General features: G+C 42.6%; 1 protein-coding gene across 7 annotated transcripts in view; it reads left to right on the plus strand.

Annotated features, from left to right (window-relative positions):
• The first annotated feature begins 438 nt into the window (after positions 1 to 438).
• The window catches only part of KLF12 (KLF transcription factor 12), a 234289-nt gene continuing 213827 nt past the window's right edge, over positions 439 to 20900 (plus strand). For 5 of the 7 annotated variants that reach the window (XR_008509169.1, XM_036379110.2, XM_036379134.2 and 2 more), the window contains exon 1: positions 439 to 573. The gene's annotated coding sequence lies outside the window, so the exon portion shown is untranslated. Of the gene's footprint in view, positions 574 to 717; positions 784 to 1069; positions 1088 to 20900 lie in introns of those variants that run through there. The other 2 variants (XM_054518577.1, XM_036379117.2) reach the window with 2 other exon arrangements.

Raw genomic sequence — 20900 nt, forward strand, 5'->3', positions numbered from 1 at the left:
CTCACTCCCCTCAGTGTCCCCTGGGCGCTCCCAGAGCCCCGAGTTCCCTCCGGGTTCCCCCACACCCCGCTGAGCTCCCCCCGGCGCCTCTTTACCCCGCCCCGCCCTCGGCGCCCCCTCGCCCCGGGGCCTCCCCTTGGCGCCCCCGCTGCCGGCCGCGCCCGGCCCCTCCCCGCGGCGCCCCGCTGCCCTGCCCCTCCCCGCGGCCGGCCCGGAGCCGGGGCCGGGGCCGGGAGGGGGAGGCGCGGCCGGGCGTTCCCGTCCCCACCCCCCGGGGCGGGGCGGGGCGGGCGGCGCACCGGGGCGGCCGCGGGGCGGGGGCGCGGCCCCTCCCTCCCTCCCCTCCCTCCGCCCGGCTGCCGGTGGGGGCGGGGACGCGCCGCATGCCAGCGACGCCACCGGCGCCCGCCGTGGCCGGAGCAGGGGCCGGTAGCTGGGGAGGGGGACACCGGTCCGGAGCCTTTGTCTGAGCGGCCGGCGGGGTGTCGCGGCGGCCCCAGGCGAGGCGCGGCCAGGCGGCGCCGGGAGCCTCCACCCCCGGCCCACCCTGCCCGGGCTCATCATGTGACGCGGGTAAGTCGGCGGCGAGCGAGCGCCGCGGCTCCCCGGGCTGCCCCCATTCATTTCCCGGGGACGGCCGCCGGCTGCCTCCGCCGGTGCGGGGTGCGAGTGCGCGGGGCACTGCCCGGGGAGCGCGGGGCGGGCGGACAGACAGACACAGAGCGGGGACCCTGTATCAGGGAAGGAAACAGTTTCTTCTCCTGCTCTGCCGCTTCTGCTCAGGTCTGTGCCGATTCCCTTTCTTAGCAGGATAAACGGCTAATGTGTGTGGGTTTTGCTGCCGCTGTCCCAGCCAGCCTCTATTTAAAAAAACAAACAAACAAAATACCGCTCCTATACTGAAGTTAAATAATTTTGAAGAACAGGAGGGGGGGCAGGGCGGCCCCCCCGCTTCCCCCGGCGCCGCCGGGGCGAGCCGGGGGTTAACGGCGGTGCCCTCCCTCCCCCGCTCCCTCCCCCGCTCCATCCATCCCCTCCTCCCGCCTGCCTCCATCCCTGCCGGTGCCCCGGCGGCAGCGATACCGGGGTAGGGTGCTAGGCGCCGGCCCGAACTTTTCCCTCAACTTTCCCGCTGAGGCTCTAGGAGGGGGAAAAAAGGGGTGGGGGTGGCGGTGAAAAAAGCGAGGGGGGGAAATAAAAAGCGATAAGCGGGGAGTGATGAGCAGCGAGCTGGGAGCGCCCAGCCCTTTGTGCTGCCGTCCCCGGGGGGGGGTGTGTGGGTGGGGGCGGGCGGCCCCCGTGCGCATTCGGGGCTGGGCAATAATTATATAAAAACAAATATCGAAAAAGTATAAAGTGTAGCGCTCTTTGGAGGGGAAAATCGGAGCGTAACGCTGTATGGGGAGAAAAATCGGACTATAACACGCTATGGGGGGAAAAAATAAAAAAGCGAGAGTGTCGTGCTGTACTACCTTCTACAGAAATAATGATCTTCTGTGGAACAAATGCTCGCTCTTGCAGAAGTCGGGAGCTTGGGGAGCAAGCCGATGGTGTATACATTTAACGCTGAGCCCAGAGCCGCTGCGGGAGATGGGTTACCTACCCCATGGCATCAGCGTCACCCTGTGAAGCCCTCCGAAAGCTTTCCGCTGCTGGGATGAAATTTCCTCTGGGATGAGATGTGGCTCCTATCCGCCCCCCCCCGACATCCAGCCACCAGCGGTGGTGCAGGATTTTGGGGGAGGCGGACAGGAGCGACCAGACGGGTTATTTTATATTCTCCTCCCCGCGGTTTGCAGGGATGCGATGCTCCGGTCCAGACAGCGGTTTTTTGGGCTTTTTTTTCGGATCTTGGCGTGGCATTTAGTCCCGCAGACGGGCTTGCTTGGGAAATAAGATATTTTGTGCGCTTAGGGAGGAGGAAGAAGCCGTTTCGGTAGGAAGCCCTGAAGAGAAGTTCACTTGATCGGGGTCTGTATAGAGCTTGTAAAATCCTGCTAGCTCTTGGCAGCCCCCCTTCCCCTAAGTAAGACAGTAAACTAGTCTATTTTTTTAATTACCCATCGTGAAGTAAACGGTACTCTTCTTCTTCCCTCCACCACCCTTTTTTGGTTTTTCTTTTTTTTTTTTTGCTTTTCACTTTTCGTCTCGCCACGGCAGGTAGATTATTCGCGGCAACTTTGCGAGGCTGCTTTATATAGCGCTGGCATATGGGCTCCATTTTCTGCTCTCTGGTTGGTCTACAACTCTGAAATGCACAGGAACAGCAAAGTGGTCGCAGCGTGGGATTAGTAGCTGTGCTGAATAGGTCACAGATGGGGCGATAGGAGCATTTTATTAGTGACGTAAGGCTGCATAAACCGAGGCTGCTTTTTTTTTTTTTTTAATTTATTATTCGTGCTGGGAGAAGGGGGAGTGTCTTGAATATCTTTCTAATGGGACGTAATCAAGTTGAAACCGCTCTCCGCAAGCTGGCATGTCACCTATCGTCACAAACCAACCGCGCATAGCGAAGGGAAATATTGCGGATTTTTTTTTTTTTCACTGTCTTTTTATTTTTTTCCCCTCGCCGTGCTGCCGGAGGCTCTGGCAGCCGCTGCTAGGCTGCTGCTGCTGGCAGGTGCCCGGGCTGGAGGCTGGTGGATGACATCACCCCCTCGGTGGTGACACCCATGCGCGCCCCTCCCTGGGCCAGCACCCCCGCCCGCTCCCCCCACTGCCGCCAGAACAACACTGCTGGCATTTGCCTCTTCTTAATTGTTTTTCTTTCTCCTTTTAGGTTTTTTTTTTTTCCCCACCTTTTTTTTTTTTTTAACTGTGCGTGGTACCTGGAACTGGGAGGAGGGCAGCACCTATTTGGTGCTCCTCATTGGGGGGGAGAAAAGCTTTTTGACAGAGACGTATGTTGTAGGTCATTTGATGAGTGAGTGCACCTATTCCGCATGGGCTCAGAAGGAGTTTAGGATATGGGAGATACTGTTTGTTTTCTGTTTCTGATAGTGAGGCAATATCAGATGTGTAAATAGAGGGGTTGGGAAATCATGTATTTTTAATTCTGGCTTTTTCCCCCCAGCAGTAGTTCATGATAATATTTCCAGGCCTTTCTTTGCTTTCTTGTAGAAAAACCTTTTCTGGAAAGGCCCCTGACAGCCCAAGAAGACTCTTTGTAACAACTTTTAAAAATCAACTTAAAGATTCCAGGACAGGCTAATCGTGGAGTCCTCTGCCAGCTGTTTCTGTCAGGATCAGCCAGACCTGAACATGCATGAGCAGAATTTCAGTCCAGATGAGAGGAGGCAGAAATGTGGGGCTGAAATAGCTCTTCCCCTGGGAGATGTTAGAATGGGGTCAGTGAAGGGCTTGTGCTGCAGAACCCTGTGGCAGTGACTGTTTTCCTCTTTGCCTAGACCAAGGTGGTGTATGATGGTAACCACTGCAGTTAAATAGAAATACAGACCCTGTATTTGAGGAAAGTGGGCAGTGCCTTTCCTGGGTGCTTGGGGAGGTCTCTGCTGCACAGGGGGTTGCAGAACATCTGTGTAATTTGGTGGAGTTTTCAGTGCTGCTAGGCTATGCCATTGTTTAGATTTTGGATGGTCTGTAAAATAAGGGAAAGCTGAGTGCCCTTTTGTCATCGCTGGGTGCGTGATGTCCACTTATGCAAGCATTCCCAGAGATGGAGTGCTGTAGCCTCCTTGCTTCAGGCTGCTGGATGACCTATATGAACCTTGCTCGGCTGCTGGCACCACTTCTCTGCGTGGCCAACTTCCTTGCTCTTTCCTTCAGTAAGTGTTGTTTGCTTTGTGGACCAGGTCTCATCAGCACAAAGTTGGTTTTGACCCAAGTCTTAGTTTGAATCAAGTAAAATAGGAGAGTGTGAATGATGTGTTTGTTCATTAATAAAGATGGAGATCTGAAAACACTTATTTTTACTGAAGTGTCTTGCTTGTGGCTTTTGAAATATTGTATCTTGGTTTCTTTTGTTGGAGAATGATTGTGGTTTGCCTTTCCTTGGCTTAACTACAAAATGAGTAAAAAAATTAATTTCCTGAAATAAAATTTTTGTTTTTAGAAAAGCTGAAATGGATGCAGCACCCAGACTTTGACCTTCTCAGCTTCTGACTAGTGGTTGTTTACTACAGCTGCAGCTGTGTGTCTTTGAAAGAGGAGGAGCTGCAAACACAAGCATGCTCACTTTTCCTGCTAAGGGGAAAACATGTAATAAACATGCTGTTTCAAAGTGAGTTGTTAAGTAAAGTATTGAGCAGCCAGGTTGAGGGTTTTCTTTTCCTTTGTGCCAATTGCACTGTGCTGTATCTGTAAGACAGGTTTTGAGTCTTGCAAGTGCAAAATGTGTAAGCATGAAATGTCCATGTTTCCTATGCAGTAAAAAAGAATTTTTTTTTAATTAAGTTCATGCTTACACGAGAAAGTGCTTTTGCACTAAAGTACGGATGACACTGTCAACATTGTTTGTCATTGGTAAAAGTTCCATGTAATCTTACCCTGTGTTCAACATCTGAACTTTAGACAGTCCTCTTGCTTCAACTGAATGATTTTTTTAAAGTTGCTGCTAAACTCAACCTCCAAACAACAGCAGAAATTATGTTTGATGATTCAGTGTCAAAATGATTGCATTAGTTTATAACTAGACGGACATATGTTGAGAAACTTGATTGAAGTGTTGATTAGACCTTGTGGCACTGTTGCAAAAGTGGGTAAAATTGGGCACATCTGAAGAAAGTTGTAGAGTCAATTTTGGTGTTTTATATATATATAAATTCCAGCTAGGGCTGCTGTGTTTGCATTTTGAGTCTTCTGTGCAGAAAGTTTGCTTAGATTTTGTTCCCTGAATATATGAGCTTTTTCATACTTTTGCAGAGTTTTGTGTGACAGATAGGGTTGAAGTTCATGTGAAGTCTGTGCTCTTGTTTGCTCCCAAGCAGTGACCATAGGAGATTAGCTCAGTTGCTCAGAGCATGGTGCTTAGAATGCCAAGGCTGTGGGTTCTGTCCCTGTATGGGCCATTCATTTAAGAGTTGGACTCAATGATCTTGCAGGTCCCTTCCAAGTCAGAACATTCTGTGATTCTACAGTGTGAAAAAGCTAGACTGTTCTTTAATTAGTTCTATTTACCTTTTGACTGCAGAAAGCTCTTAAAGTAATACTGAGAGGTAGGAAGAAGAGGGAAAATGAGCGTGGCTTTGCCAGAAGGTGTATCTATGCTCTATGTAACACAGCTTATGTGGACTTCCTTGAGTTCAGTATAATAGCTCTTCATATGAATTAGAAAGCCTTATCTAAACTTGGGACTAAAATTGAATTATTGTATACTTTTTTTTTTAATCTATGTCTGCTGCAGCATGATGTGTTTTGGTCTGGAGAAGACAAATTTAAATTATGGTATGTCTTGGTTCTGTAGCTATTTCTGTAATCTCTTGGATTTTTGGGATGGCATGGTGGCATGAGCCATCCCAGTGTTTCTCAAATGCATGGTAAAACTTGGGAGTCAATATGTTAAGTCATGTGATAGATATTCAGGGATTGTATGCTTTATACTGTCTGTTTCTTCATGCACTCAACATCTGTACACATCACTGCCTGTGCCAGAAGAGTCCCTTCAGCCGCAACTACAAGGGTAGGACTTACCTCAGTTTTGGCTTGCTGAGTTTTATTTTTTTTTTAAGTTCAGTAAAACCACAAGGATGCAAAAGCTAAGGTTTATTGGAACTGAAACTGAACTGATCCTTGTCAGGATCAAGGGAGATGCTATGATTGAAGACTATTAAAAGTATATATTCAGAGATACTAAATAAAGTTGTCCAAGACTGTCACATGCTGACATTTCTGACCCTCTGAATGCGATCTTAGTAATGTCTGTGCTTTTTTAAAAATCTGGTCTGTTTCTTTATACGTAGAGCTGTTTTTTTAAATTTTTGTTTGTTTGTTTGTTTCTTGTAACAAACGCCCTCACATGCAGTGGTGTTTATCCTTTTGTGGGTGGCTGGCAGTGCTGGCATTAAGAGCGTTAGGCATTGCAGCGCAGACCAGCACCACTTGAGTTAAGGAATGTCTGGTTAGCAGTAGCAAGCTTTTGTCCTCTCTGTGAACCAGCCTTCAGGACGGGAATGAGGCGTGCTCTTTGCTAATGGCTGGCACGGTATTTGCTACATAGCAGAGTAATGATGGGACTCAGAAATCCCGAGCTTTGTTCCTGGCCTGGCTGTGGGGCGAGTATGTTCTCGTTGTTTAAACATAGAACAATCAAATGCATGACCTTGGACATCGGGCCTGCTAAGGGGATAATTAATCAGATGATGTATCATGTCGGGAGACCCGAGTTCTAGTCTCGTTTTTGTCATGTGTCACCTGGGACAGGCACTTTGTTACCCTCTCTGTAAGGTGGCAAGCACTGACCCCAATTCCCTATTAATGCAGGGGTGTTGTCCAGTGGTCAGAGCAGCAAAGAGCACAAGGTTTTGTGTGCTAATGCTGATCCTCCTGAATAATTTCTTTTTCTCTGCCTTGTCCAAGAAGAGCTTTTCTGGTGGTGGTGGTGTTGCCTCTCTGTTCTGGAGCCTTACAGGTCCCTGGCAGCAGCATGGGCAGCGCAGTGATGCTGGCTGGCTGCGTGGGTGCAGGGGGTGTGTGCAGAGCTCAGGCCAGCTGGAAATAAGGTCAGGTCCGTTCGCAGAGCTGGAGATGCTATCAGTGAGCTCTGGAAGCCTTCCTGAGCATGAGTGATCTGTAATTGTCATATACTTTGTTCAAGTCTTGACAGGCTGCCACTGAAGGGGTAAAGGCAACTATCTGTAACCCAGCAATTTCTCTCTGTGGATACCTGAGGGAAAGTTTTTTTAAAAAGTACTCTATAGAAAAAGTACTGATTTTTTTTTTTTTTAATTTTTTTACTACCAAAGTTGTCAGAAGTGGCTGGTTCAGATACTCAGTGTTCTCAGATACTTTCAAATCAGATTTTGAAGAACCAGTCACTGAGCATTTCTGTTGAAATGACTGAAGTTTGTTAACTGGAATATGCCGTATTAGAAATTGGTTACGTCAGTTTCAAAGCATACCTGTGACTTGTTATTTACCATGGATATTAATTCTTTGGTTTTTTTTTTTCCCTATGGTACCAGCATTTAAAGTTGGTCTACAAAGAATTGAAGGGACCTTTTATAGCAGGCATAATAATTAATATGTTGCCATCTGAGGTAGCCATTGAGATATTTGATTAATGATATCTATTGCCAATTCCTCCTAGAAAAAAGGGAAGATAATGACTATTAGTATTATGTAGTAACATTTAACAGGAATCTGAGCAGGACTTAACTTAAAATCAGATTAATATAGAAGTGATTTTTTTTTGTTTTGTATCTGTCTTTATTTTGAGTGTTTAATGCTGGCATGAAACACTTTTGAGTTAGTCTTCAAATACAAGTTGGCAGTGCTCTAGAAGAGCATGTAAAGAGCTGTGATTGATGACACTTTAAAATCTTTTAAAGTGTTGGACAGTAGTTGGAGCTCTTCCAGTTCCTTTTTCAGAGAATATTTCAGTTGCAAGAAAATTCCGAGTGGGAAATGAAGAGATTTTTCTTAAGAAAAAAAAAGTAGAGAAAAACATTCCTTTCCACTTTCTATAAATTGGTAGCAGTTACGAAGTGACTTAATTTTTCACTTGTTCCATCTAGCCAAGGAAATCTTTTGCACAGACAGTGCTCTACACAATTTTGAAATGAAAAAATGAGGTTTTGAAAGTGAGAGCATGCAGAGTTGGTCTAGTTAGGAGGCAGATTTGGAGGCTGCTATTTCTGATAGCATTGCCATTTTCACTTTTACTTTTGAGCTATATATTCAGCTAAATCAATATTTGGCTAAAATGTCTGTCTTGAAAGAGTGAATCTTAATACTTGGAGACTTCTTAATTTGAGAAGATGGTAGATTTGTAATTTTTTATTGTGGCTTTAGTGGGATAAAGTTTTCAACAGTCACATCAAACAATAACATAATAAACTTAAAAAAAAAAAGAGAGATTTAGTGCACTTTTTCTGCTTTGAATCCCAGCCAGTATCTGAGATAGATTTATTTTGTGCTTGCTGGAAATGTGCTGTCCTTTGGATTTCACGTTTTGCTGCATTTAGGAACACAGCATTTCTTCTGCATTGCAATGCTAAAGAAGTATGTGGGATAGGCAGGGATGGAAGACTGAACTCTATGCATAGCAATCACAGACACCTGCCTAAGTCAGTTCTGGTGGAGAGTTTGAATAAAGTACTTTCCTTTTCCAAAAAAGAAGAGCTTAGCTCATCCTTGCCTCAGAAGTGTGTGCTAAAATCGTGACACCAGAGTAATTCTTATGGTCAAAAGGCCTTCAGAAAACCTCTCTGTTGGCTGACAGTACAGGAAGTCTCAGATGTTTAGTTCACACGTAAATGAGTACATTGTACTTGTTAAAAAATAAGTGAGAGAGCACTTGCAGTGCTCAAATCCTGGCAGAAGCACTGGAGGCCCTGAAGGCTCTGGTGGTGGTGAAGAAGGAATAGCAGTTTCTGTGGGCTCTTCTTGTGGCTTTAGTTATTTGGTGTTTAACTTAGCCCATATATTGTGAGACCAGGTAGACCCAGCCAGGCTGGGATTTTCTATAGTAGGGACAGCATCAGGAGCAGAGTGGTTTGGTACCCAAGTCCTCTTGAGGTCATAGCCTGAAGTCCATCAACAGAAATGAAAGATAATTGTACTTTCAGATCCTGCATCTCCCCCCAATACTACTGAAGTTCCACTTGTGTGGCTTTCATGGACACATCTTTTTTTCTTGCCTTAAACAAAAAGGAAATAAAAAAGAGGAATTAAAGTAAAAGAAGGAAGTTCCTCCTTGTGATGGATTCTGAGTGCAGTTGATGCTGCATGTTCCCATCCATCAGTTCTCATCCTTGTATGTTTAATTATTGCACTGCTTTCTGTCTCTTTCTAGCAGCACTGCTCAACCTCTCTTTGGGTGAGGAATGCTGCTCTCTTCCTCTTGCTGTAACCCTTCTGTTGATGACTTTGTCATTAAAAAGCTGCTGAATCTTATAAGCAGCCACATTTTCTGGATACTGGATTATTTGAAAGTGGCTTCCCTTGAACAAAACCTTAGCCACTTTAACAACTCCCCGCCCCTGTTTTTTCTTAACATGTCTACTTGTACAGTTGTGTTTTCAAGACATCTGACCAAAGAAGGCCTTTATAGATTACATTTACATATATATACAAATATATATAATAAATACACACATGCACATATATATATTTATTTATATATATATATATATATATATATATATATATATATATATTTGCTAAAATTGCTACTTGCTTTGCATAAGGATTATATTCTCATTAGTTCAGTCCCTAACTGGCAAGCCCTTGGAGCAGGCCTGCTCTCCTGAAAGCACAGTTTTCTGTGGCAGAGAGAGGGAAAGGTGTTCCCTGCATTTGATTGTGAGTGCTGTAGTATCTTTCAGATCAGAGCAGGCTAGGGTTACTCCCATACCCAAGCTGACTCCTTGCACATTACTGTGATATCAAAAATAGAAACATGAGGTTAGTGTGAAAAGTCTTTTCATATTGCTAATGTATTAGAAATACAAAAATAATCAGTGGAAATATTCTCCTTATGTTAGACAATGTTAGAACTAGTTCAGAAAACCCAAAAATTCTAATCTCTCAAAGAATCTGTAACAGTAATTTTTGAAGGAAAGAACAGAAATGAGACACATGCTATGGCAATCATTTGGTATGATCTAAAACAGTAATTCCAGTCAGTATTTGACAGACATTATAGAGTTTTCAGTTTAAAAGTTGAATGACTAGACTGCAGCTCTTTTGAAGCTTGAGGTTTGGCAGCTATGTCAAGTACAGAAATTGTGTCCTAAAAGTGCCTTGACAGTGCTGAAATGCCATAGAAGAAGTAAACCCACAAAGCCACATTTAACCAACATACAAGTTGCAAAGACTTTTAGGGATTTCTGCCTGGATGAACAAGTTGGAATTTAGCCACATATGTTCAGAGTCTTAGTTGGTGGTGGACAGGTTGGCATTTAAGTATATAGCACCGGAGGTGTACACGTCGAATTCAGTATATTCACTGGACGCAGGACTTGGTGAAGTGAGAAGATATTATAGTATCTCTCAAAAGATATATTATAGTATCTCTCATGGGATCAAATTGTAGTTTCATTGATTTGTGTATCAGAGGAGACCATTGTGGTCATCTAATTCAATTTCAATAATACCATCAGTAGAGTATCACCTTGTCCTGCACAAACTCTGCATGGTCTCTTGGAGCTGGAACATTCTGTGAGTAGATGTTTGTAATGTAAAAAAACTTTATGCAGTGGGCTATCAACTGTCGTCTTTGGTGAGCTGTTCCAGTGGTTATAATTACTCTAATCTCTATGCATTATTTCTTCCCTGAATTTAGCCATGTATTTGGCTTCCAGCCACTTAACCTTGTTGTACTTCTGTCTCTTAAATGAGTGGTCAACCAGTCTCCTGTCAATTCCTTCTCTGTCTTCATTTTCAGAATATGCATAATTGAACAGTGTTTTACTTTGTGGCTGTTAAAGACGGTGAATTGATTTAAATAATTTTGACTTCAAAGTAGTGGGCAGGAAAACTTGATTTAAGCAATCAGTTTAAATCTTGTTTGGTTTCTGGAGTTCTTACTCATTTTCCATTCCTAGTGCTGTCTTTTGGGTAAGCGATGCTTAGTGTGCTGATACACAGTGGACAAAATAGTCGTTGCACAGAGTATACTCAAATTGCTATTTGAGAGAATGCATTGTATGCATACCTGTACATTTTAAAAGTTCATGGAATTAATGTTCATTTGCTGTGTTTGAATTTTCAGGTGTTTAATATTATGGTATGGCTGATGTGTTTCTGATTTACTAGGTAGTTCAGTTTTATGATTGACTTTGTCAACTGTACTTAGAACTCGTAAACCGTGGAAAACATAATTAAAATAATTTTTAATGATATCTTGATTTCTTTTTGATATGCCAGGTTTTTTAAAATATCTTCATAAAATGTATTAATGTTATAAACTTTTATGGTGAATAAAGGAAAAATAGTATTTTGTTATTAAAAAACCTCTAAATTTCTGTTAAAAATATCCTAGGGAGTTTTAGAACTAGTAGCTATCACCTTTCAGCATATTGTTTATATTTAAATACTGTAAGAGAAATGTCTTTACCCAGTTTAATTTGCTCATGGTAGATTTTTTTTGAACTTCTGAATGATCCAGTAATTTGTGGTGGTTGAATAAGCTGTTAGAAATAAGATATTCTGTTCTGCTTATTGCTTATTGATTAGTTTGTGTTTCAGTTTTGTTTAGTCTGTTTTTTATAGGGTAAGTAGTTTCTTTGAGACTTTAACAGCAAATGGGTACTGCTTGGGCATTCATGAAAGAAGGAATGTAAATTGGTTTCATAAATTCAAATGTAATTTTGGTGAAAAATTTAAGTAAGAGTCAGAATTTTTTATTGAAACATATAATAGTGTTACAGGAAAAAGCCATTCCTTTACCAGACAGGTTTTGGAGCAGCCTTGGTTAACGTGCTCCTTCTTAACATTGTCAAAAGGTAGGATTGGCCAGCTGCTCTTGCTTTGTGAAACTGCATATGAAAATAATTTTTTCAAATACTTGATTTATTCTTGGCTGATGACACTGACACTCCAGTTCTCAGGTGCCTTTTTGGGCATTTCTATTCAGTGTGTTATCTAAAGTATGAAATGGGATGCTCATTGGCCAAAGGTACCAGCTGAGCAGGAGCACCCAGGCTCCTCCAGTGTTTGGTGTGCTTACGTGGTGCTGCACTTCTCAGACCTTTAAGTCTCTTACTCTGTTTTGGTTTTGGGGTTTTTTTTTCTTCCTTTTTAGAGATTGTTTCAAATTTAATAATGGGATAGTCCGCTCCCTCTCCCCTGCAACTGCTTTTCATTAATCATACGAGTTTGAAAAGATTTACTAAGAAAACCTGGTGATTTTGCTGAGCTTTGCTCAACTTGGGGAAGTTTTGCTCTTTAACAGTAATCTTATCTGTGAAGCCCTGCTGGTTCTCAAACAAACCAGACCTTTTCACTTTAATTATTTCATCTTTTTTTTGGAGACATTTCTCAATGCTTAAGTATACACTGCTCTACTTCCTCAGTCTTAAAGAGACACAGTTATCTAAATAAAACTTAATTTCTGCATATTCTGACTTTAAAACTGTGATCATAAGTAACTTTATTTTACAGGGAAACTAAAGGTGTGCCTCTCTCCTTTTTTTCCCCTGCCTTCTCCCTATCTTCTTGAAATAGCAACTAAAGACCAAAGCAAGATTGTTTTGCTTGCCAGTTTTTTGATTGTGTAGTTTCATTCAGTGTGATAACTTCCTTTCTACTTGTATTTGTCATGGAGCCAGGCAAAATGATGTAGGACACAGAGCTATCAAAAAGCAGTACAACTGGAAAGGTAATTTGCTTCTTCCTCAAAGAGGGAGAAGGAAGCTTGTTGGCTGTTTTGCTTTCTTTTTGCAAATTGACGTAACTAGTGCAGATCCTGTGAAAAGGATCAGGGCTGGAAACAAGGACCATTGTGCAGTCTAGCCTTTTGCAGCAAGTTAGGAAACTGGAAAGTGGTGATCAGAGGAAAGGTTTTATTAATGCTTCAAGCTGCCTGAGAGCAAAATGAACCAGGTAAAGAGTACTAGAAATACATCTTGGCATGTTGGAGACTCTCTGATGAAGGAATATTTATGCTCATGAGAGGAGTCCAAATGGGTGTTTACTTATCTGTGGTTTTAAAAAGGAAAATGAAATACATTACAAAGCTAATTTTACAGTCACCTCATGCACACATGCAAAACAAATGGGCCTGTGAGGAAAGATACCACCTTTCTAAGATCCAGTTGACTTTTGGTGATTTGCTAGTCCCAGAATTTGCTCCAGTTCCTCCTCCTTGACAGACTGTTCTTCATTGCAGTGTCTCTTGAGGCTTCCAGTGGGATGCTTTCACTTTCCTCTGTTGAGCTTGCTATTGTTTATGATCTTTATGTTCTTTAGGAACCACCAGTTTATTAAGAAGGAGCCCTGCGCTATCTGGCAGTCGTGTGCAAGGCTCCTGAATGAAGCTCATGAACGTCTCAACACAGAACTTTTGAACTTTGTCATCTGAGTACAGTGCTTTGCATGGCAAAGAAGAAATGTGAGCCTAAAGCATTTGTGGTCATTAGCTTAAAATCTTTTCCCTGCAAAGGCTAGTACTGATTCCATTTTTTTATTCAAATAGAATCTTTAGGTGTTGTTTCTTTTCCTTCGCCAGTAACGTTGCTCTTGCCTTCTCTATGCAACGAGTGTTAGCCCTTTTATCTATTTGTACTTTTGAGGTTTTAGGGTCTTTTAATACAAAATTAGTTTCTGTTGCACAATTTTAAATGTAAAAACCTTAATTTACATTTTTGTGTTATAGGTGACATAGCATGTTACAGGTCCCCGGAGCCCTGAATTTCTGCTGAGGATTTATTGCAGCAGTTCCTGAAAACAGCATGGTGAAGAAGTAGCCCCTTGGTTTCTGGGTTGGTGGCATAGGCAGCTGGAGCTGCACATGGTAGATCAATGCTGGTGTCTTGTTATACCTTTGGAAAAGCTTGTAGTACCTCACAAATTGCTACATGAAAGCAACTCCATTTCTTTCATTTAGGTCAGGCTATCAGATGCTTTATGTGTCCTGTTCTTCTGTAACTGGGACAGCTGAGGTTTGAGGTGACCATGACTTTACTTGCAATCCAGCAGGAGGGTCCTGGGGACCCCTCCTGGGGTCCTTTCCTCTCCTTGCTGTCTGGGTGTGGTCTGCCTTTTCTATGTGTCCTTGTGTTTGTTCTGCCTCCAGGATCTTGGGAAGATATTTCTGTTCTTTCCCATCTGTTTCCCAGTGGTGCTCTTGGACTCTGTGCGTTGCCCTTCTCTGGGATGAAGGCAGGATGCAGGGGAGAGAAACTACTAAATTAAGGGCTGTGGGGAGGACATAGATGATCCAAAAAAAGTGAGGGTGTGTGTTTCATCAGTAAATGGTGGCAAAAGAAAGCCCTTTGTTGCTCAGTGTTGACTTAGGTGTTTTGAAAACTTGCTTCTGAGTATACTTACCATGTTACATGGATTTGCTTATTGCAGCACTGGTTATTGTCCCCTGAATGTCTTGTCCATTACTGACATCTCAGTCATGAGCTGTGAAATGATGTTTTTTATTCTGCAGGCAACTTTGAGACTTGCTGCAAGGTTTTCACTGCTTACCAAAGAAGTTTATGTACCTAGTGTGATGTCTGGTGTGTTGTGTTAAGTGATTCTGGTGCAATGGATTCATTTTTGTTGTTAGAACAATCCTCTGTTGTAGTGTCAGAAGTGTTCTGGCTTCTCCTTTGAGGTTTTTGGGTTTTATTTTATGTGCTGTTCTTGAATATGTGTCTTTGTAAGTTGCAGATTCGTGCTGGATGCAGTGAATTGCTACAGCTGAAGCCCATGAGTTTGGCTCTGTGCATATTACTTCCAGAGGAGATTCTTGAAGACCTACTGTTTCTTTGGTTACCCTGAGCCCCCAGAAAGCATCCATGTCTTAACCAGGGTTGAGTTTCTCTGAGTAAGCAAAATGCAGCATCTTGAGCTCTGGGTATGTTTTGTGTTGTAAAACAATTGCTGAAGGTATATTGTAGATAGATGTGAGCAGATGAGAAGGTGTGATACGTATTTTTCTAGTCTGTATTCTTTTGGTGAAGCTTCAGAATCTTTGTTTTTCAGCAGGAATGTTTGGACCCAAATTGCACTTTAAATATATCATGTAAAAGCACATTACCTGGTTGTTTGGAAACAGAAGTCTTACAGAACTTCTAACAGACAGGAAAATGAATTTCTGTGTCGCTTTGATCTGCCTTCAGTGTGCAAGAGCACAAAAATACTGTTGCAGGCATTTTGTTTTAAAGTTTTAAGTCTTCACAGTTATCAAAGTCGAATTCATAAATTTGTTATTTCTATTTAAGACTTACTTTTTCCTCCTTTCTTCTTCAGGTAACGATATGTTATTGCTGCTTAGCTTACGATCTTGCGTTTTCCAAAGATCCCATCAACAAAATTACTTTCAGTATATTTTGTGCTCCTCACCATTCATTTTATGTCTGCAGGCTGCAGTGAGCAGTCATGCCTTAAATTGTTGTAAATATCTGTCAAATAAGAAAAATAGTAGAAAAAAGATCAAGGAAGCAGCATTCTGTTACAATATGCTGCTCTGTTCCTGGATTTGATTTCTATCTTCATTAATATTTGAACTTTACTATGAGATGCATAATAATGTTCTTAGAGAGGGTGGTGAGATACACACTGTAAGTGATACACTGCCTGATGATTTGGAAGTCATTTAGTAAGTGCCTCATTTTTACACGTGCAAAATGAATGTAATGCTATTTACCCAGGACACTTTTAGATCTACCATTGGGAAAAATACATACACAAGCTGAGTAATGCAATAGTTCTAAGATGTGTGCTTCAGATGGCAGGGTCCAGAGAGATTTCTGTAGATGCTTGCTGTGTACATTACTTCAGTTGCCTCTGCATGCTGATAATGTTTTTTTGGAAGATATAAGGAAAAGCGTAACTTCTTTGTCAGGCTGAGAATAACTTCTGTGAGCCTTGTAGCCCTGAAAAGTGTATTGAAGGAGGCTGTTTGCAAGAGGTATTACCCACTTGGTTTCCTTGGAAACATGAAACATGATTTACAAATATTGACTTCAGAAAACTGCAGCTTAGAGGAAATCCTAAACTGTTGGTTCAGGCTTTTAAATTAATATCTCTAAAGAGTTCTGGCCATGTTGAAAGTTACTGCATGTCCAAGGAATGACATTTATAATAATTCTGTATTTCTTGATGTAATAGCCAATTCTGGATGCTGGAGGACTGGGAAAAAAAATCTGAGTTTTAATGGAAAAGAGATTCTGAAAAGGGATACTGGGAGCCCTGGCTCCAGTTTCACCTGTGTTAAACAGGTCAACTCCAGACAAAGTGATAAAATGGTTTCTCTTAAAAGTCAGATAGTGCCTTACCACTGATGGAGTGCAATGTGGAATACTTTCTTCATGGTGAAGTCTAGATGCTGTAAATTGTCATTCATGTCTTTTAAATGTTTTAAAACTGTGGAGGGAGTTGAATGCTCCTTGTTATGTTCATGCAAGAGATTGTGTGATAAACTTAAGTAAATTACATTTACTGGATAACTTTTATTGTATAGGAATTTTCATATACACTTGCTTTTAAAAACTTCTGGTCATAATTTGGTCTTGCTGGCCTTGTTAATTTTTTTTTAATGGAAGGCTGCTTTATCCCTGGAACACAGTGTTAGGTTATCTTGAAATTGGTGTTAGATTTATGCTGGGGGGGTGGAAAGGGGCACCAATATGGGAGAAGAAGCGTACAGCAGTGTTGCCTTCATGTTGTGAGTGCTGACTGCTGGGTGAAGATTGCCTCTTTGCACTCTTCAATGAGGAACAGGTCTTGGTTCAGTCAGTCTAACTGAGGTCCTGCTGGCCATGGTTTAATTTGTGCTTCTGATGTCAGTACTGGCTTATGTGGTTCCAGTTACCACCCATCTCCTATGGTGCGTGTCCCTCTGTCACTCAGACAGCTTCTGCTGTCAGCAGACTGGATTGGGTCAAGAAATTGCCCAAACTTCTTCTGTTTCACTGAGTTATTCTTAACATGTGTCATTTTCCCGGTTCATCTCCCAAAACAGCTATGGCTGTGCAGGAGCAGTCAGGTGGTTGAAGGCATGAAAGCACCTCTAGCCATTCCCAAAGTTAAGAGTGGAAAAGCCTTGTGTTCCTGCGCTCTTAATCTGGAGGAGAGCACCTCCAGAGCAGAGATGAGGTGAGATCTTGGTCTTCCTGCAGAAAAGCCATGTGTTTGCTGGTTGTAGTGCTAGTAGTTTCATGGCCATGAGGAGGTGGCAAGGCAGAGTTTTTAAGAAGATATGATATATTAGGATGAAAAGATAAAGTAATTTGAAAGAATATGAACATGCAAGTCTGTGCCTCTGTTTTAGACCGGGATAAGATTTTATCTCAAGCCGTTGGATTCTTTTCCCCCAGGATGTCTTCCACCTTTTATACAAAACATCCTTACTCCTTATGAACTGTGCTTTACTTGGAGATTATAAAGGTGTTTATGGTGGGTGGCCTTATGTAGCAATATTAATTAAGGCAGGATGAGCCTGGGTCTGCCTTCATCTGGGGTTGCAAGAGGATTTTACCCTGGAAGTGGGATGCAGACAGGTTGCTGCACAGGTGCTTGTAAGGATCAGGTCCTCAGTGTGCAGAGGCATTGGTGGTGCAGGCAAGCAAGGACTGCTGAAACCTGTAGGTGAATGTGTCTTAGACAAGATGGCTGTGTCTGTGAGCTTGTGTGTCTTGTGAGACCAAGGACTGAGAGCAAGTAGGACACCACAGACACCTCCCTGCATGGGCCAAGCGGTGCTACTTTTCTCATCAGCCAGTTGAACTAAGCAGAAATGCTTTGCCCAGTGGTTCTGTAAATAGTGTCTAACATCCTGAAGGTTATCTGTTTGTCTCTCTGGATGCTAAGGAAGGATTCGTCTGTATTGTTTTTCAGGCTGGTTCTAGCTGGTGGCGGCAGCTTGCTCTTGACTTGCCCCATGCAATGGCTATGGATTACAGTGGAAGAGGCTGTGAGGAGGCAGGGAGATTAATGAACAGGAGGAGGGAATTAGGGACCTGTGGAAAAGAAAGTTCATATGCAGAAAAAATACAAAAAAGTGGAAAACGGCAATGCTGCAAAATCCCAGAAAACAATGGAGACTCTTGTTGGTAACTTTTGTGCTGAAGCTTTAAGCTGAAGGGGAGGTCAGTAAACTGCAAAAAAGTCTTCTTGGTGTTTGCAGAGGGAAAACTGAGAAAGGGCAGTGCTTGAGTTTTAGGGTGGGGTGTTCTTTTGTTTGCTTATTTTTAAAGTCCACAGATAATCGAAGCAGAAGGTAGGGTTGTATATGGCTGAAGTCAGAACAGGTATACAGAATTGTTCATTGAGGATCATAACCGTGCCTCAAAAATTGGGTGTGAAGGCTTAGGATGGCAAATATAGGAAGATGATGATATCAAATTAACTAGTTCTTTGTGTAACCAAATAAACTACATGGATTACTGCAAAGTCATTCAAGATGGAACAAGGGTTTACAGCGTAAGAATCCTACTAAAATTAGGATTGTTTTCATGTGAAGCCATTGTGCCAATACAAAATGAATTTCATATTGCAGGATTGATTATAAGATAAATGCCTCCAGAGGAGTCTGGAGAGAAGACACTAGCTTAAACTTAGAAGGACGAAGGAATAACTGCAGTGAAGATGTATAGAGAATTCTTAGAATACAAAAGTAGACGATAGAAATGTATGAGATGGCAGTGTGATATTGCTTCCATTATTCTGGGCTTTTTCATTTCATAATATTATGAATGTCTTCTGAGTATCACTCACTTTAAGTGATTAAATCATAGCCATAGAAGGTATGCAACCTCTAAGGGAGAAGCTGGGGAAAAAAAACACCTTTGGACCTATTGTTTTTTACTGATTTTTCTAGGGTGTCACCACTAAATTGGTAGTTGCAAAAACTCACTCCTGTAGAATCATCAACGGAACTTTATATATTCACAGTTTTTCTGGCAGAATATTGATATTATTTTTAGTTTTAGAATCCTTGTTGTTTTTAGCATGTCTAGGTAGATTTAGAAACAGTTCTGTGATATTTTTTTAGCTGTTGCTTGTATAATACTGGAGGTGCAGAGCACCTCTCATCTTTGTGGTGGCTCTAAAGCAGCTCCAGCCCAGCATCAGTGTCAGTCCTCAGATACATCAGCTCTTACTCTAGGTTGTATTGACTTTTGTGAATAAGGTGATGAAAGAAGTGAGAGATGACATTAGGCACAGATAAAGAGAAATATCAATTCAAGTAAAAAGTAAGTATCTCTTTCTTGCTTACCTTCAGCCTGTGACATGAGGTGTGTGACTGTGAGCCAGTTGTCTTACCAGGCATGAGAGCCTGGTGTTAAAGCTTTCTGGACAGAGCTCTTGTGTTATCTGTAAGCCAATTATGAAAAAAAGGAGAGCTGTTTCTGCTAGAGGAAGATGGAGACTTCTGTTTTCAGCTCCAGGGTAAGACATTTTTCATGATGAAGCTGAAATTGCCATTTGAAGTGTTCAAGGCCAGGTTGAATGGGGCTTTGAGCGACTTGGTTTAGTCAAGTGTCCCTGTCCATGGCAGGGGGGTTTGGAACCAGGGAAGCTGATCTTCAAAGACCCTTCCAATATGAGCCATTCTGTGATTCTGCATGAGAGGAGCTAGTGTGGAGGTAAGTTGGAGACAGCAAGTCCTTCAAATCAGAAAGGGCTATTTCATGTCTTCTGTTCTGTGTCTGTCACCAAGCTGTCATTGCTGATTGTGAGGTTTGAGCCAGTGGCAGATGGCTTCCTCTGAGAAAGAGGAAAGGATGAGGAAGAGGAGTTGTGGTGGAATTGGCAAAGCCCAAAGAGTCATTCTCGCTGACTGGAAGGAGCTAATTAATCTGGACTTGTGTTTCAGATTTACTCGATCTGGGCTCAGATCTGTATGACTTGAAAATACATTCACCAAACAGCAATATACTGGACTGGGCACAGGTAAATAGTAAAGTTACTGGGAGAATGAAGATTACTAGGTTTAAGGGAGAATGATTCAATTGTCAAATGGCAAGTTAAAACAGCCCATTTTTCATGTACTCTTAAAGCCAACCCCAAATCTGAGATACTGCCAGACACCCTCTTTAGTTAGCAAACTGCAGAATCATGTCTGCGTAAAATGGGAAATATGTTTACTTGGCTAGCTTTTTTGAAAGGAAACATTTTATGTGTTGTGAAATACTGTAGAATGTACAAATGAGCATGTTGTTCAGAAAATCACATTGCAAAACGGGGCAGTACAAACGAACACTGTGGTGTTCATACCTTACTTAGTCATGGTGGTGGTCTCAAACTAATGAATGTTGAGATTTTGTGGACAGGACTTAAGAATGTACTCTTAATTGGAGCCTTATGAGTATTTTTCTATGTGTGGGGGGTGAGATAGAGGTGGGAATGGAGAGGAGGGAGGAGGAGCATCTGCTTCTTACTGAGATAAAGGTGTTTTGTTTTTCTGAAATTAATCAGTAATTGAATTAAAGCAGGGAAGAGTTGGGGATCAAGGTGGGTAATTGAGAGGGGAGCTGCTGGAGGACAAAAGTGACTTTTGGTAGGAGGGCAGTGGGCAGTAGGTGGACCACAACATCTCGTATCTTCCAGGGGAATCTGAGAACTGGTTGGGTTCCCACTTGCCAATAGGCTATTTAGGAGAATAACAGATGATAACAGAGCAAGGGCAGCAAGACCCAGATTGACTCCCCATATAGCATGGAATGAGGGAATAAGGTTGTGCTGCTCAGAAGTGATAAACTACTGGAAGTGCTGAGCTGAAAGTGCTAGGGTGCCACCTGCATTGGTGAACAGGGAATATTAAAAATATGCGTTGATGGGCTTTGTAATTGCCAGCTGAAGAGCCTGTGCTTCTGCAGGGGTACATCCAGGTTGTTTGGCTGTATGGGCAGCTCTTTGCCCAGAGTTGTGCACCTGCACAGCATCTGGCTCTTTTCTGACTATGTCACTTCCCACTCATTAGCAGAAGCTTCATCCTTGCAGGGGACTGGAGGGCACACCTCTCTGAACCAGAGGTTCATCTCAGCTGGAGCTGAGATGCTCTACAAATATACAGAAACTGTGGCATAGGTGAAAAAAAGTGTGTTAACACTGGATTTACT

This window comes from Molothrus ater, chromosome 2, assembly GCF_012460135.2.
Source record: "Molothrus ater isolate BHLD 08-10-18 breed brown headed cowbird chromosome 2, BPBGC_Mater_1.1, whole genome shotgun sequence".
Taxonomy (NCBI): domain Eukaryota; kingdom Metazoa; phylum Chordata; class Aves; order Passeriformes; family Icteridae; genus Molothrus; species Molothrus ater.